At 38.0% G+C, this 15,492-nt stretch overlaps 1 long non-coding RNA gene across 1 annotated transcript; it reads left to right on the top strand.

The window, feature by feature from the left end:
- The first annotated feature begins 2,073 nt into the window (after nt 1-2,073).
- On the top strand, nt 2,074-3,404 carry LOC126606479 (uncharacterized). The gene is made up of 3 exons (XR_007617218.1): nt 2,074-2,591; nt 2,684-2,769; nt 2,877-3,404. It is a non-coding gene; the product is annotated as an uncharacterized LOC126606479 (long non-coding RNA).
- The last annotated feature ends 12,088 nt before the right edge of the window (nt 3,405-15,492 follow it).

The following is a 15,492-nucleotide window of genomic DNA, read 5'->3' as shown; positions in this document are numbered from 1 at the left end:
GACCAATTTTCCTACATCACTATATTAGTTGCAGAAGTAGAACCTATTAATAATATGTGGGTAATCTCACTTGTACGTAAGACATTGATCATTTAAAAGTCCATATGAATCTTACTTTTGTAAGGGATGTGGTCAATCCAAAATGCACATACAGGCCAAGGTCCTCATCATATAAAAATGGAGTGTTTTCTGGAATGCAGCACATCACCATTGGAAAACACCATTGTGAAAAACGAAGAGGAAAAAGGAATGTGAAACAAAGAGTACACTTTGCCCATTGCCTCTTAGGTCTAGAAGATTTTTACGTTACATATAACAAGAGAGAGTACTACGCATGAGGGCGTACGTAGCTTTATATACATAAGAAGTGATTCAACATATTACAAGAGGAATATTTACATCATTAAGTGCAGATAAAGCTCTAGCTTATTACATATAGATCTTTATTTAATTAGCTAGCTACTACTAATTACTTATACCAAACTAATTAAGTACGTATTAGCTGGGCCATTAGCGGCGACTCCTAGAATATTCTCTTATCTCTATCCCCCCAAATAACAGGGCTGCGTCCTTGCTAGTAAGAACAGGCTGATCTCCACTAGCTTGCTGATGACGATACTGATGAGCTGGTTTGTGAGGATCTTGAGTAAACGGAGGCCTTGTAGGGTCCCTCCCTGCTGGCCGGCCATAGTACTTGTCTATCATAGCAGAAGCCTCCACTCCAAGGTGTACTAGATTTTCCTGCGTTGCCATGATAAGACTGCTAAGTTTACAAGCACAAAAGAAGCAGACACACAAATAGTGTATTCAGGTAACTTGCTTTGCCTTTGTTTGCTGGTAGAAAGGTTATGTGCCAAGCCCCATTATAGGAGTTAAAAAGGTGATCCCTTCATGGATGTGCTTTAGTATCTTACAATGGATAACATTTGGATAACGCCATAAAATATCTCTTCTTCCGAAGGGGCTTCCCAGTTTTGGTGATTCAATTGAATTAAAGACATTTGGAGTAAATCTTTGATTTTGGGGCTTGCTTAACTTGGAAATCCATGTAATTAATTAACTAATGTTGCAAATTACAAAATTAGTTTCATGGCGGATTGGTCGAAAACACATTAATGAAAAATAGGAATAACGATCAAACACTACAAGAAAAATGGGCTAAGAACACAATTGATTTGTGCCCTTCTCATTTTCATTGAGCACAAATATATATTTGTGCTTTTTAAATTCCATTGAGCACCAAAATACCTCAATTGTGCCCTCTAACATAAAAGCACATTAGTTTGTGTCGGCTATTTGTGCCTACTAAAATTTGAACACAAAACTTTGTGACTAGCTTGCATGTCAGAGATGGAAATTTTTTTTATTAATTTACACAAACACAATAAAAGCTTTTGTACCCTCTATTTTAATATATTTAAATTAAAAAAACTATGTTTTTGTGTCCTTTACATTTACTTTTTCCTATCCCAACTATTTTTTTCCTATTCACAATTTGTGAAATATCTAGTTGCAATCAACTTGAATTATTAGTGGTGATAAATATTTTATTTTATTTAAATAATACTTATCGTAATGAACATGTGGTCACAAACGGATGTGAATTCAGAGTTAGAACGAGTAAGTTACGAATTTTTAAAATTAGAAGGCAAGTAATTTTGGGAGGGAGCATTCTAGAAGCCAAAGGCTTCTCCCATTTTACTTTCCGGGCAAGCAGATGCAGCAGGGACCCACCCATGTGGGTCTTCACCCTTCCCACCTAGTTATATGTGTGTGTGTGTGGGACCCACCCATGTGGGTCTTCACCCTTCCCACCTAGTTATATGTGTGTGTGTGTGGGACCCAGCCATGTGTGTTTGTGTGTGTATTGAGTATTAAATTATTATTTTATTAATTTTCTGATGGATTTTTGTGCTCCTTCATTGTTTTCTATCCTGGCAGGCAGATGCAACAGGGACCCACCCACGTGGGTCTTCACCCTTCCCACCTAGGGATGTATATATAATTATTTGTTGAGTATTAATCCAACAGTCTTCCATCTCCCTCCTGGTTATGTATATAATTATTTTATTAATTTTCTGATGGGTTTTTATGTCCCGTGGGACCCACCCACATGGGTCTTCACCCTTTCCCATGCTTCTACTCCTCTTTGCACTCCATCACTCTTCCGTCTCCCTCCTTCACGCAATCATCTCTCTCACTAACTTTCTCTCTCTACCTCTTCACACTTTTCTGTCATCTCCCTCGCCATCTCTGTGCTCATTGCATAGAAAACTGCAGCATCCATCTCCATCTAACTAGCCACTCCGGCAAACCTTGCCACCACCCAAACACTACACTTCCACCCTCGCTCTTTCATAATTTTTTTGTCTCTCCCTCTCGGCTTCTTCCTTGACACAGATAAGCACATAAGCAACGACGGCAACAGAGCTGTCGATCTCTGGTGAGGCAACCACCAGCGTCACCTTTCTCTCCTCACTGCAGACTCCTATTTACCTTTTGCTTTCTGGAAATCGAAACCGACGTGACGAAATGACAAGCTCTATCGCAGCTTGAGTCCCCGGTAAGATTTTTCGTCGAATCCAGTATAGGTGAGTCTCAAAAACACCTTAGTTAGGTTCTTTAAGTTGTTTAGAGACGTTTTCGTGCATTGCATGCCTGATTTTGTTAAGTTTGGATGCAGTTTCAACTCAGGGGACAAATTCCCCTGATTTCCAGCGAGGGCTATGATTTTAGGCTATCACCAGCCACCTAATGGCCTTAAAGAAGGTAAATTTCGAATACTTACCTTTGTAGCTTTGTTTTAGCTTTTGAATTGTTGAAAATGGTGGTGTTTTGGACCAAAACGGACTCTAAAACCCCTGGCGTGGCTGCAGGTCGCACTGTCGCTGCATGTGGTACTGTTGTGGATGGCGCGTGGAGCACAGGCGCCTCCACTGGAAGGATGACTGCTTGAAATGATGAATATACGTTTTCAAATGTTTGTTTTAGATTGTAGGGTATTTCAAATTTGTTTTTTTTATTTTTTTATTTTTAATTTAATTGATAGGGCACAATTACAAAAATTGTGCTAACATGAATATGAAATGGCATCTGGCACAGGTGTCAGAACAGGGCACAAGAAAAACCTTATTTGTGCTCAACTCTTTGAGCACACATGGCCATATCGTGCCCTCTAATCAATGGTGACACCCATAGAGGGCGCAAACACAAAGATAGTAGCTACACTGTTGCTATTGATCTATGAGCATAATTGTTGGCGCTTTTTTACCTCAAAGGACACATATAATTTATTGTGCGCGGTGCTTATTTTTGTTGTAGTGAAATGGAACTTGGGAGGTGAAGATATTATCTTTATCTTCCTAAAGAGATTGAAAGGAATCTATAAGGGGTTTACAACTTTATCTCGTTTTCCTTGGGTGGCCTGAAGATTTGGTACATATTTTGCAAAAGTTGCTCCTCAATTTCCATCCATAGATTATAATTATCACAGCTTTACCAAAGCAAAGTCAATAACAAGGGTGCACAAAGATTTTCAAGGGAAAGACATCACCCGTAGTCATTATGCCAGGGAATACTACCCCAACAAATTAAATGAGTGGGAGCATCTTCAGGGATCCAAGGGAGGAAGTAATCGGTTAGCAAAGTTGGTTTGTTATGCTACGTAGGACAAATTTATTAACGGAAATATAAACCGAATTAGCAAATTAAAAAAAAATATCAACTTGAACTTATGCTGTAGTGCAAGGGTAACATTTTTTTCCACCACTGTAAGATGATGGGGAATAAAGAGAGAATTTGATTTATTTTTAGAATAAAACGTATTATTTATTAACTATCATGCACTAAGTTTACATTAAATATTAACCTCTATTAAAATTGAGTTAGTTATATAGACTACATGCATTAGCATAAGCAATTAAAAAATGAATTAGCTAAAAATCTCCTTGGACTACAGCCCACCTAAACCTTGTGTGTGCCTCCGCCATTGGCTAGGGTTTGAGGTAGGCAACTTTAGATTTGCTTTCCTTGTTCTATAGATATAAAAAAATTATTGTAATACGTAATAATTAAAATGAAAATTCTAATTTTCATTTTTTATAAGTTTTTTTCTGAAAAGAATTATCATCACCTCAAAACGATACTGATTTGAAATAAAATACAGTAATTGATAAGATCGGTGTTGGTCAACAGTAGACTAAAGATTCAAGGTTCAAAACCATCTTTCTAGCCAAAGAAAAATAAGATGCAGTAATTGGTATAGCAGGATCAAATAGTTATAAATCTGGAAATATATTCTGTGACAAATTGAAATCCCAAAATAGTCAAAAGTGAAAAGGAATGTATACCCTAGAATTATTGAACTACTTTTTATCTTCCTTCCCGAATTCAGATTCAAGAAGAAATGGGAGTTTTCTAAATCATCACGTGTCAATGGTCAGAGTGAACTTGTAAACCAAATTATGCAAGGAATTAATACCTTCCCATTTTCCCCAAGGAAAGTCTTTCTACCTTTTTCTAACAGGGGTGCGTGTGTTGTCTGGCTTTGAACCCCATTAGTTATAACTGTAACAACAGACCCATCTCCTATTAGTAAAAAACAGGTTAAGTAATCATGTCTTGGAAATTCAAACGGTGACAAAATTTTATATACTACCCCTCATATAAGAACATGAAGCAAAAATATGAGTAGCTAGGAAGAAAAATCGAGAGATCAGGCAACTGTAAGCCACCTCACATCGTCGTCTGCAATCCCTCTCCTCTCACCGCCGGTAAAAACTATTGCTCTAAACCTCTTGCATCTTTCTGTCTCTTTTCTTCGTTACCCAGAGACCCAACTTCAACCAAAGAAAATCAAACACAAAATGATGATGGACAAGACCAAATTGATTTGAAGCCCACTTCCAAATTTAACACAAATTATAAGACCGAATTTAAGAGGGGAACGCAGGTGATGAGAGATATGTAATGTGAGGGTGAAATAAGAATTTGCACTTGATGAGACATTGGAGGAAAAAAGTTTGTTGTCGTTTGAATTTCCAATGCAGGAATAAAAAACAATTGTTGCAGATAGGAATGTGATTGTGTAAATCCTAGTAGATATGAGAATGTATTTTATATTCCTATTAGGAGTAGATTACCTATTAAATATTGTAATCCTAAAGGGAAAGGTAACCTATCCTATTACTATATAAATAAAGACACAATAGGATGGAATAATATACACCCACAATTACATATCTCTCTCTTTCTCTCTATCTATGCCGCACCCCTTTCTCTCTCTGGCCTCCATAATTGTTCAGTAAATTATGCCTACAACACGTTATCAGCATGCTCTTAATGCTATGCTAAAGAGAGTTTGATCTTCCATCAGGGGAGTATTACGTTTTAATCATTCTTTTTATGATTAATTTAATTTATTATTTTGAATTGATCTACATGCTATTGATTCAATTTAATTTTTCTATGTTGAACGTGATTTGGAGATGCAATTCTGGCTTTCTGAGAAGGATCTTCTACAAATTCAAAGGCTTTTGTTGTTTTCTGCCAATCAGGTACGCTTAAAATAAAGTAAGATATTTGAAACGATCTTGAAGCATGAAAACATTCCCCATGATGCATGAACCCCCTACATTTATATTTACCTTCCGATATATATATTTGTTTCATGCATTACGCAATTATGCTATGTGGAATTTGAGAGTCAAATTATATAAAATAAATTAGAAACATATTTAGGGTTTCCTAAACCCTAAGGGATTTGAAAAAAAAAATGGAGGAATGGGAGATGGTGCAGCACACCATCACACCCTCACTGTGGAAACAACGGTCCAGTGCCAGCAAGCACAGTTTGATGGGCCCTATGTCTCGACCCACGACCAACCCACAAGGCTGGGTCTTCCTCCCGCGCAGAACAAACCCGCAGGCCAGCTTTCGTTGGATCTGCCCGTGTCCTCCTTCGGCCCAACAACAGAACCCAGCTACGGCTGGGGGTTCTCTCCCTCCCTGCGTGGCCTGTAGCCCACCCCTTAATCCCTTGGGCCATGTCTTATGCTTAAGACACCCACCCATGCCCAAATTATTATTTTTAGGGCATATTTTTCAATCCAAATGCTATTATTTTAGCATTATAAATAATTTAACCCGTATGTTAATATTATTTTGCTTCTACAATCGACCCCATATGGCTCGATTTATTGAATTAATTAAAAGAGACATGCAGTCCATTAATCTGATAATGAATCCAAAATTATTAACCTGAAGATCACTTTTGGACATTAACGATTTAATAATTTATTTTTATGCTTTGAACCGTCACATATTTTCGTAGTAACGAAGCTCTCACACTTGAGTTCTTGAAGACAATTCAAATCCACTACACTTAGTTAGTATATTGCATTTTGTGCTTCTTGCAGGAACCTCTCTTTTATGAACTAACCGTTCATAAACTAAATTGAACCTGTAGTTTCAAATTTAGTGCCTTTGAAACTCGAAATTTTCATAAAACAATACACCCATGAAAACCTGACGTTTTTTCTTGAAAACCATGTCTTAGAACTCGAATGTTCTAATTTTGATGCTTATGGATGATTCCTTCCCATAGCACCAATCACAATCTTGTTCCCTCCAATTCAGTGGATTGACAAACCGTCACAAGTTCGATTTTCCTGATTTGGACATTTCTAATAGAAACCACTTTATGTGGGGTACAAGACGTGAATCTCCACTTGACTATCAAGAAGTTGAGAAACCATTGAAACCAACAATGGCATGGAAAAGCTAAATAAAGCCTCCACCATGATCTTCATTCAAAGACTTATGCCCGAAGCAATATCAATGGAAATACCTCCCGATCGAGGATTCCATAGCTCTTTGGATCGCTTCTACAAATCGTCTAATCATGAAAGACATTGCCTGAAGTATACCATGATTACGTCCATGAATGAGTACAATTCTGAAGTTTATAAATCTGATCAAATTTTGACTAGAGAATACCTTTCTCGTGCTTCCATGTTTCTAACTCGCCCCTGAAGCAGTAGTGTAGAAAGCGGAAGTTTACCAAATTCTCGGATCTAATTACTACCACAAAAGTGAGAGAAAGGTATAGACTCAGTTCGGCTGGAGTCTACCGAATGGCTCGACCCAGTTCAGTCAAAGCTTACTGAATGGTGATGCACTGCTTCAGCAGAGATACACCGAATGGCATATTATCTCACAATCTAATTTCGAGTTTGTTTTTACAACATATGGTAGAATCAGGGCCTGCTAAGGTGTGGCATCATGCCCGAAGCATAATCCTTGGTACTTAAGACCTAAAACTTCAAGAACAAGGGATAGTATTCCTATACCTTAACCCTGCAGAATCTACTTCCATCGTGCTGGAATAGATCATTGGTTATGCATCTGTTCGTGCCCCTACCAATGTTGTTAAGGAGTACCATTCTAGTAGTCAATATGTGAAACTAATTTTGCTCCACTGCACATTGTTGGAAGAGCAAAATTTTGACATGGATGCCTTGATGGCCGAATCCCCTTAGTAAACCATTTACTTTGTGAACATTTTTCCATGTTCTTGGATTCAAGTTTGGTGTATGTTTTACTTATGGATAATTTTATTGATATTGTCCTCGAATATGAGTTAATTGAATCATGTTTCTTAATACATGTGACCGATTCAATTAAACACGTGATTAGGTAGGAATGTGGGAAAGTTAGTTGTCTGGATGAATGCGTACAACGCACACTAACTTTACACCTAAATCACATCTCTAACAACAACTTCAGGTCTATCCAACCTGATTAAAAGCATTGGCACGCTCCTCGTTGTATGAATGGTAATGAATCACCATTTAAAGGACCTTAAATTCTCCCTGACATTGAGTTTTTAACGATATTCGAGATGACAATAATCATAAATGAACCACTGATGAAAATCAAGTGACATAACTTTGCACCACCTCCAAAAATGAGCCCGAAGCTTTGATTTGGGGCCAATGGGTTGTCTCCCAACTGGGGCACACAACACATATGGCCGGCCTGTAGCTGAGTGATTGAGTAGTTTACTTGCTTTGGCATGACCTTTTAGGACACTTAGGTCAAACAATTATGCTACAACGCATCTTCTTACCCGCCGTAAGGATCTTGTGCCTACAAGCACACTTTGCCAAAAGCCTGCTCATTTTAGGAAATTTGATTTCTAAATCATCCCTAACAAAGATACAAAACGACTCATTTTTCCCAGTGGATTCAAGGGAATATATGTGGACTAATCTAACTAAAATAAGGACCATATAAATACTTATGGTTTTGGTTGATGAATCGACAAACTGGTCACATGTTTGTCCACAAACATTACTACTAAACCTCATGGCCGATTAAGGGTTCACCACCCTACTTATCCCATAAGGTCCGGGAGACTGGATAATGCCGGAGAGTTTATATCGACAGTTTTCGATAAAGTATTGCATGTATTTTGGGTTTATAATTGAACATTGAATTCCCATGTTCACCCCAAAGAGCCTCGCCTAGTGATCATAAAGCGCAATTTAAATGATCGCCCGAATTTTGGCAAACATACCAAGTTTTCGGTTTTTGCCTAGAGCTATGCAATCCTTGTACGCAATTATGTTAGTCCACCTTGAGGCCCATTGCCACCCAACCTATATGACGTTACAGTTGGTTACTGGGTACAAACTTGACGCTTTTCGTATTTACGCATATGGGTGTGCATTCCATGTGCCAAGTTGCGTCGCCGCAACATACCACCATGAGTCCTCAAAGAAGGATGTGTATCTTTTATCGATCATGATTCTCTTTCACACTAGCTCTCTTTGAGCCCTTGCATGCGATCTCTTTACGCTCATTTGCTGGTTGTCACTTTAATGAGACAGTCTTCCCGCCGTTAAGGGGAGATAAGAACGTCAACGTTCCTGTAGAACGACGCGAATTTGCGTGGACGTTGCCCACTATGTCTCATCTCGATCCCCATACCACACAAGTGTGATAAGCAATTGCGATAAATTCTAGTTTTCAAAATATTGCTCCAGACGCATTCCTCTGATCTAGCTAAAGTGACAAGATCATATACCAGCTGCAAACATGTCTGCAAGGATAGACATACTTAACGGATGTCGAGTCAACATCCCTAGAGGGTGTGCCGCCCTTGTTGGACGGTCTGGTACACCGACGGATAGCCAATGAATCTGTCTTGGCCTGGAGCACAATAAATCATTCGGTTCGTAGGATTCACTTCCCTAGAAGAGGAAGATATGGCACAACAATGAATCTAAACTCGATTGCTGTCTCAAATCATTGCCATCTCATGAGATTAATCCAGATTTCTCTCGAGACTTAAATTTCTTGGTCCAGTGTACTAGTTTGGATGAGCTAAATGGAATTGAAATGAGATTATCATCGATGATGTTTTCACTTATATGGTAGCTACCGACATAAATGAAAAGTGACGATATCGAACCGTGTTTCGTTGATTAAGTGACAACATAGAACTGATTGGACAACTAAAGTTACAATCCAAGTCAAATTCCTTACCAAAGTGTGTATTGGACCTGTCGTTCCTACACTGCCCAAGGTAACCCTGTTGTGTTCCAAATGGGAAAGGAAGCATTATGAGATGAATGAAATAGTACAATATGATGCTCGTCTTACGACGCAAGGTTTCTCTCAACACGTCTTGTGATTGATAGCAGCATTATGAAATGTGATTAGTGTTTCTCCATGGGGATGTAGATATGGAGATTTACATGTAAGTTCTCGAAGAATTACATGGACTGGTTCAAATAGTTCCAAAACCACGGAAGACCCCCTTAACTTGTTTGAGGAGTTCACTTACAAATCCGACGGATGTGGTATATCCGTCTACGTGATTATTTGATCAGTCAGGGATAAGAATTATGCCCTTGCATGTTAAACTATGAAGTCTTATTCCAAATTGCTAGAGTTACAGTTTATGTCATTAACACGAATCTCACTAAGACTCTGGAAGAGCTTGAGAAAACTGCTTTGCACCTGAAGATGGAATTTGAGATGAAGGATCTTCGGAAAACTCATTTATGCCTTGACCTGAAGTTGAAGTATTGTTCTGATGGTATTTTGGTATACCAGTCGAACTACATCCTAAATGTGTTACCTTTGAGTATACCTATGATCGTCCATACGTTATATGCAAATGAAACACTTGAAGAGGTTATGGAATCTGAAATTTCATATCTAAGTTTAACTTTGCGCTTCGTTGTACCTAGCTCATTGTATTTAGACAGGACATCTCATTCGCTGTAGATTTTGGTAAAGATGCAGCACCGCGCATACACACAAACACTGAATTGGTATTAAAGACATACCCTGAAGGTACTACATGGGCAAATCCCAACACATCTCAAGCGGATCAAACCCCTCTGATCCTCAGAAAGATGCTTGCCTTGTTTGTTATGCTGACGCTGGTTACTTATCAAACCTGCACAAGGCAAAATCCAAAATGATTATGTCTTTACCATTAAGGATATCGCAATATCTTAGAGGTCCATGATATGACCTTAGTTGCAAAATCTTCGAATCATTCCAAGACTCACCTCACTTCACTACGCCACAAGTGAGACATGGTTAGGAGTTCTTGTTAAGCATATTCGAAGTACTTGCTGTGTTTTCTTTCATCGTTGAGTCCCAACAACGATCCATGAAGATTATGCCGCATGTATCAACCCGACCAAGCCATGATACATCAACGAAGTCAACACCAAGACATATTGCGTCCACATTTACATCAGTAAAGCATCAGGAGATTGAAGTCATGCAACCTGATCCCAGACAACCTTGTCGACCTTTACACGACGTCACTACCGAAGTCAACCTTCCAGAAGCTTGTCCGAGGAATTGGTATGCCTAACTATTCATATGCAATGCTTGTAGTTCTCATTTGGAAGTTATGTCAAACTCAGGGGAAGTATCCAGAAGTATACTCACTTGATCTTAATGTACTCTTTTTCCCTACGATTAAGAGCATTTTTCCCACTAGTTTTTGCTACCTAACTAGGTTTTAACGAGGCATCCATCATGGGCTGATCATACCCTTGTGAGCTCTTCTACTTGCATCCAAAAGACGTATAGTTTTGACTTAATACAACTTCTCACGTTTCTCCTTAGACTATGGGTTTTTCCCACCATGAGTTTTACCATAGCGAGGTTTTGTGAGTTTTACTTTTTATGCATTCTTCCGTTGATTTGAGACTCGCATTCACTCATTGTGTTGACGACTTCATCAACTATTCTTGCTTCGTCACTGAAGACCTGATGCGCCATTTACTTGAGTATTTACACACTCAAGGGGGAGTATTGCAGTCCTATTGGAATAGGAATGTGATTGTGTAAATCCTAGTAGATATGGGAATGTATCTTATATTCCTATTAGGAGTAGATTACCTATTAAATGTTGTAATCCTATAGGGAAAGGTTTGTACCTATCCTACTACTATAAATAAAGGCACAATGGGGTGGAATAACACACACTCACAATTACATATCTCTCTCTTTCTCTCTATCTATGCTGCACCCCTTTCTCTCTCTGGCCTCCATAGTTGTTCAGTAAATTATGCCTACAACAACAATTTTTTTTTTTGTTCAAGGCATGGCCCCCAACTGGAATTCAATGAGGGATTAAAAAGCTAGGTGGCTAGCGAGTCATGGCGGAATCCTTTTTTGGGCAAGTCTCGCTAGCAACTCCCAACTTATAATTGTACATCAATCTATGACAATATCCATCGAAAGTGTTGTTAACCTACGTGACACTTTTATGATACTTTAAAAGTTTGTCACTCCTACCCACTCTTCAATCAACGCTTCAAATTTTATTTCTACTTTGAAATATTATTATCTTAAGTTTATCAGTGTGGCATAACGATCATGTGGTTCTATCAATCAACTCATACTATAACACATTAGTAATACCATGTACCTTTTCAGTCTAGAGTAGATTTCTCGAGAATTTACAATCTTAAATCCAAAACAAAAGAAAACCAAATTATTCAATTATTTTGAAATTAAGATCCATGCAGAAACCATAAAAGTTTAATTTAATTTCATAGGATTGATCCAAAACTTGTTGTGTTATATCGATCGATACCAATAAATATTACTTTCATAGCTGCAGTTGTCTTCATTAACTAATTGGTTATTGTTGGTGCCATAATGTCCTCTGCGAGATTGTTGAACTCTATGTCTCTTTAAGATTGTCTTTGACAAGCCTTAAGTAGGCTTTCAGGCTCTCTTAAATGAGTTAGTAATTGTTAGGCGTCCCACTGTTGGTCAAGACCAACAAATTGATTGATTGGTTGTTTGTTTGCACCACAAGTAATTCAAGTTAGTTATCGAAATGATTGCGCAATAAAGGGGTTTAATCTATGTTAAGTTATTTTTTATGCCTTGGTGACAATGACTTTATATTTTCTTTATGTTGATGCCAAGAGCGAACCACAAACTAATCCAATGTATTCAAGTCAGTTTGCAATTCTCATGTGAATGTAAAGATAGAAAGCAAGATAAATTAGCTTGGAAAGTAAAGTGCTGAAACCAATGAAATGTAAAAGCAAGCTAAATATTTAATCAACATAATAATAACTTGCATGAAAGGCTAATAACTTGAAGATCAACGATAAATACAAGCAATCAGGCAAGATTTGAACCTATTCGGGCAAGCTGATCGCCAGCCGCACAAGTTCTTGCAAGTAAAGGATGTATTTAAGGAAGGAAATTCAATACAAGAAATCGATACTACAAGGAAAGTAGCATAGCTATAAATACAAAGAGTGTCTGAACCACAAAAGAAATGTATGAAAAGTAGGCTGCAAAGCTTTGAAGTCGTTTTATATGTTGAGTTGAGTGTCATTTTCTTTAAACCTTTCTGCTATCTTTTATAAAACGGCATCTTTCTTCTAGAGTAAGCCTTTCCCTCTTAGTTCCTTCCCTCTGATCCAAGTGGATGATATGATTGTTGTCAGATGATGAGTTTTTACTTGGATACTTGAGCTTTTATCCGCTTGAAACTACGAACTTGCCATCGGAAAGTACTTTTCTTCTGTAAAACTCGAGTAAGCAGTCTTCCTTCTGTGTATAAGAGGGTTTTTTTTATGCCAACAATTGCAGTTTGTTAAGCATTGTTCTTTGGTCATCCTTTGTATTCGAATGTATAATGAAGGATTGAGATTATACAAGCTCATAGGCTAGGATTGCACTAGTTGTCATTGCAGCCGATAGTGTTTTAAGTTGTAATCGTGCCTTGCACGTCAGCCTTTCAAGTGTGTGGAGCGTGTGAGTTTGTAACGGTTAGTTTTTGTGTTAAGAAGCAACGTACTCCATTGTTCTTGCTTCCATCATTTTCTTCCTTCTCTCTTAAATTCCAAAATCTAATTTCTGCAAAATACAGAACCACAGAACACAGAATCTAAGAGTGCAAGGATAAAGTGTCCAAGAAGGGTCATTATGAGAGGCTCATGCGCTTGAATCGAATAAATTTCTGCAGTGGAATCTATGCATAATTCCAAAACTATACAAAATTAAGGAGGGGAAAAAGGTCTAACCTGTGTATATTATTCCCTATATAACATAATTGTATTAAGTGGTAGATATATAATAATGTAGCTCTTGGCCAAACCTTATCAGAATATTGCTTATCAGGACCCGAATTCATCTCAATCGATTCAATTTGATATAGGAACTATACAAACAAAAACCTCATTATCGACAACGTGGATTAATCAGAGTAGGAAATAGAGAATCAAAAAATTTATTAGTGTTGTTGTTCGGACCATCTTTACTAATTACATTGATGTCACCCCTCTAATCCATTCTACATATATAGATGGGGTCAACCTCTGTTAAGTAATACAAATAGCATACAATAACCAAGATCTAATGACTGAAAAATCTAACGTACAAAGTACCTTGGAGCATGATAAAATTTTCACTTTTGCTTAGTAGTGCTTTAGGTAAAACTTTGTTATTTTAAAATTCTGTAAATGCATTTGGAAAAATAAGCTACGCAACCTTTCAGTCAAATGCTAACGAAGTAGTATCTAGCTATAGATTAATGGATAATCTTGAGAACTAGTACAAGCATACGTTTCAACATAATATCTAGGTCATAGTAGAAAGGATTTTTCATAGATTCGTTTCAATAATATTATCCCTACTAGAAAAGGAAGCATAATGGAGAATCACCAAGAACCTGATTAGAAAGCCCACTTGCGAAGCTTTCTGGGACTCCTTTATATAATGTGGCTTGACTCTTAATTATTTCAGCAAGACAAGCACAAGGCAAACCAAGCTAGGTAGCTCCCCTTGATTCGCTCATTGTGAGTTAGCAATGGCTGGTTATGAACGCGTTGTTATTATAGAAACTGTATTTCACCGGAAGGTAGCTGCCCCCATTGCATCCGAACACCATGCCATCATCGAGAACTGCCATGGCGTGCTTTACAAAAATAATAGCACGAATATGGCAGCTGACGAGTACTACGATAGCTGGCCTCAGAAGATGATCAACGCTTCTTCTAGGCCTCCGCTTCCTCCTCTCCATCAAGGACAACATTTTCCTCCCCATCAGCAGAGTCAGATTATGATGCAAAGGCCTGTTAATAATGTTCAAGGGATAAGGGGCAATGCTATCCTTACTAGCACCGAGGCGGCCAAGCGCTACGGCGGATTTGTGACTACTGAATTTTACCCCAGGAAGCATGGTCGACCTAATTAGCTTCAGTTACATATCTTGGTACACAAGGCAAGGAAATCATGAATCTGTCAAGCTCCTAGCTAAGGATCTTATATATATGTATCGCCGCTTGCATATATAATATGCATCTTCTTTTCTTTTTGCTTTATTTTTATTTCAATGGGCAGGACTTCCGGGGCAATCCAACCAGGATTGACCCTGCGAAAGTCGCCGGTGATTAATGTATACCATCGAGTTGTCCCCTCAGAATCTGATCATCGTGCTGCTCAGCTTGTATTATTAGTTGGATATAAAAAATGTGTAATTTACTATACGCTTCTCTCTCTCTCTCCCCCCACCCCCGGGTTCTCCTTTTGTACCTTGACTTGTGAATGAAACTGTGTAATTTTACAATGGCATTTTAGCTAAAATGGTTTTTGAGATTGGCAAAACTCCTCACTTTCGTTTCCGAGATTTGAAATTGATAGAATCAGTCCATGAGTTTATCCATTGTCAACCATTTTGGCCCTTCCATGAAAAACTTATAGAGTGTTGTCACCCACCTTTTTAATAAAAAATTTAATTACAATTTTGTCCATTTATAAAATGGCTGATAAGAACCTTAAAAGATATATAATAATATTTTCATGGCCACACCTATACCACTAGTAGCAGGTAAAGAGATTTTTGCTTCCCGCTCAACTGAAAGATTTTGGTGTTTATTCATGATGTGAAATTTTGGTTTGTTCGGATGGTTTCAAGTGTTAGATATGAAC

The sequence above is a fragment of the Malus sylvestris genome, chromosome 16 (assembly GCF_916048215.2).
Source record: "Malus sylvestris chromosome 16, drMalSylv7.2, whole genome shotgun sequence".
In the NCBI taxonomy this organism is placed as follows: Eukaryota; Viridiplantae; Streptophyta; class Magnoliopsida; order Rosales; family Rosaceae; genus Malus; species Malus sylvestris.
This window is presented reverse-complemented; position numbering and strand designations above follow the sequence as displayed.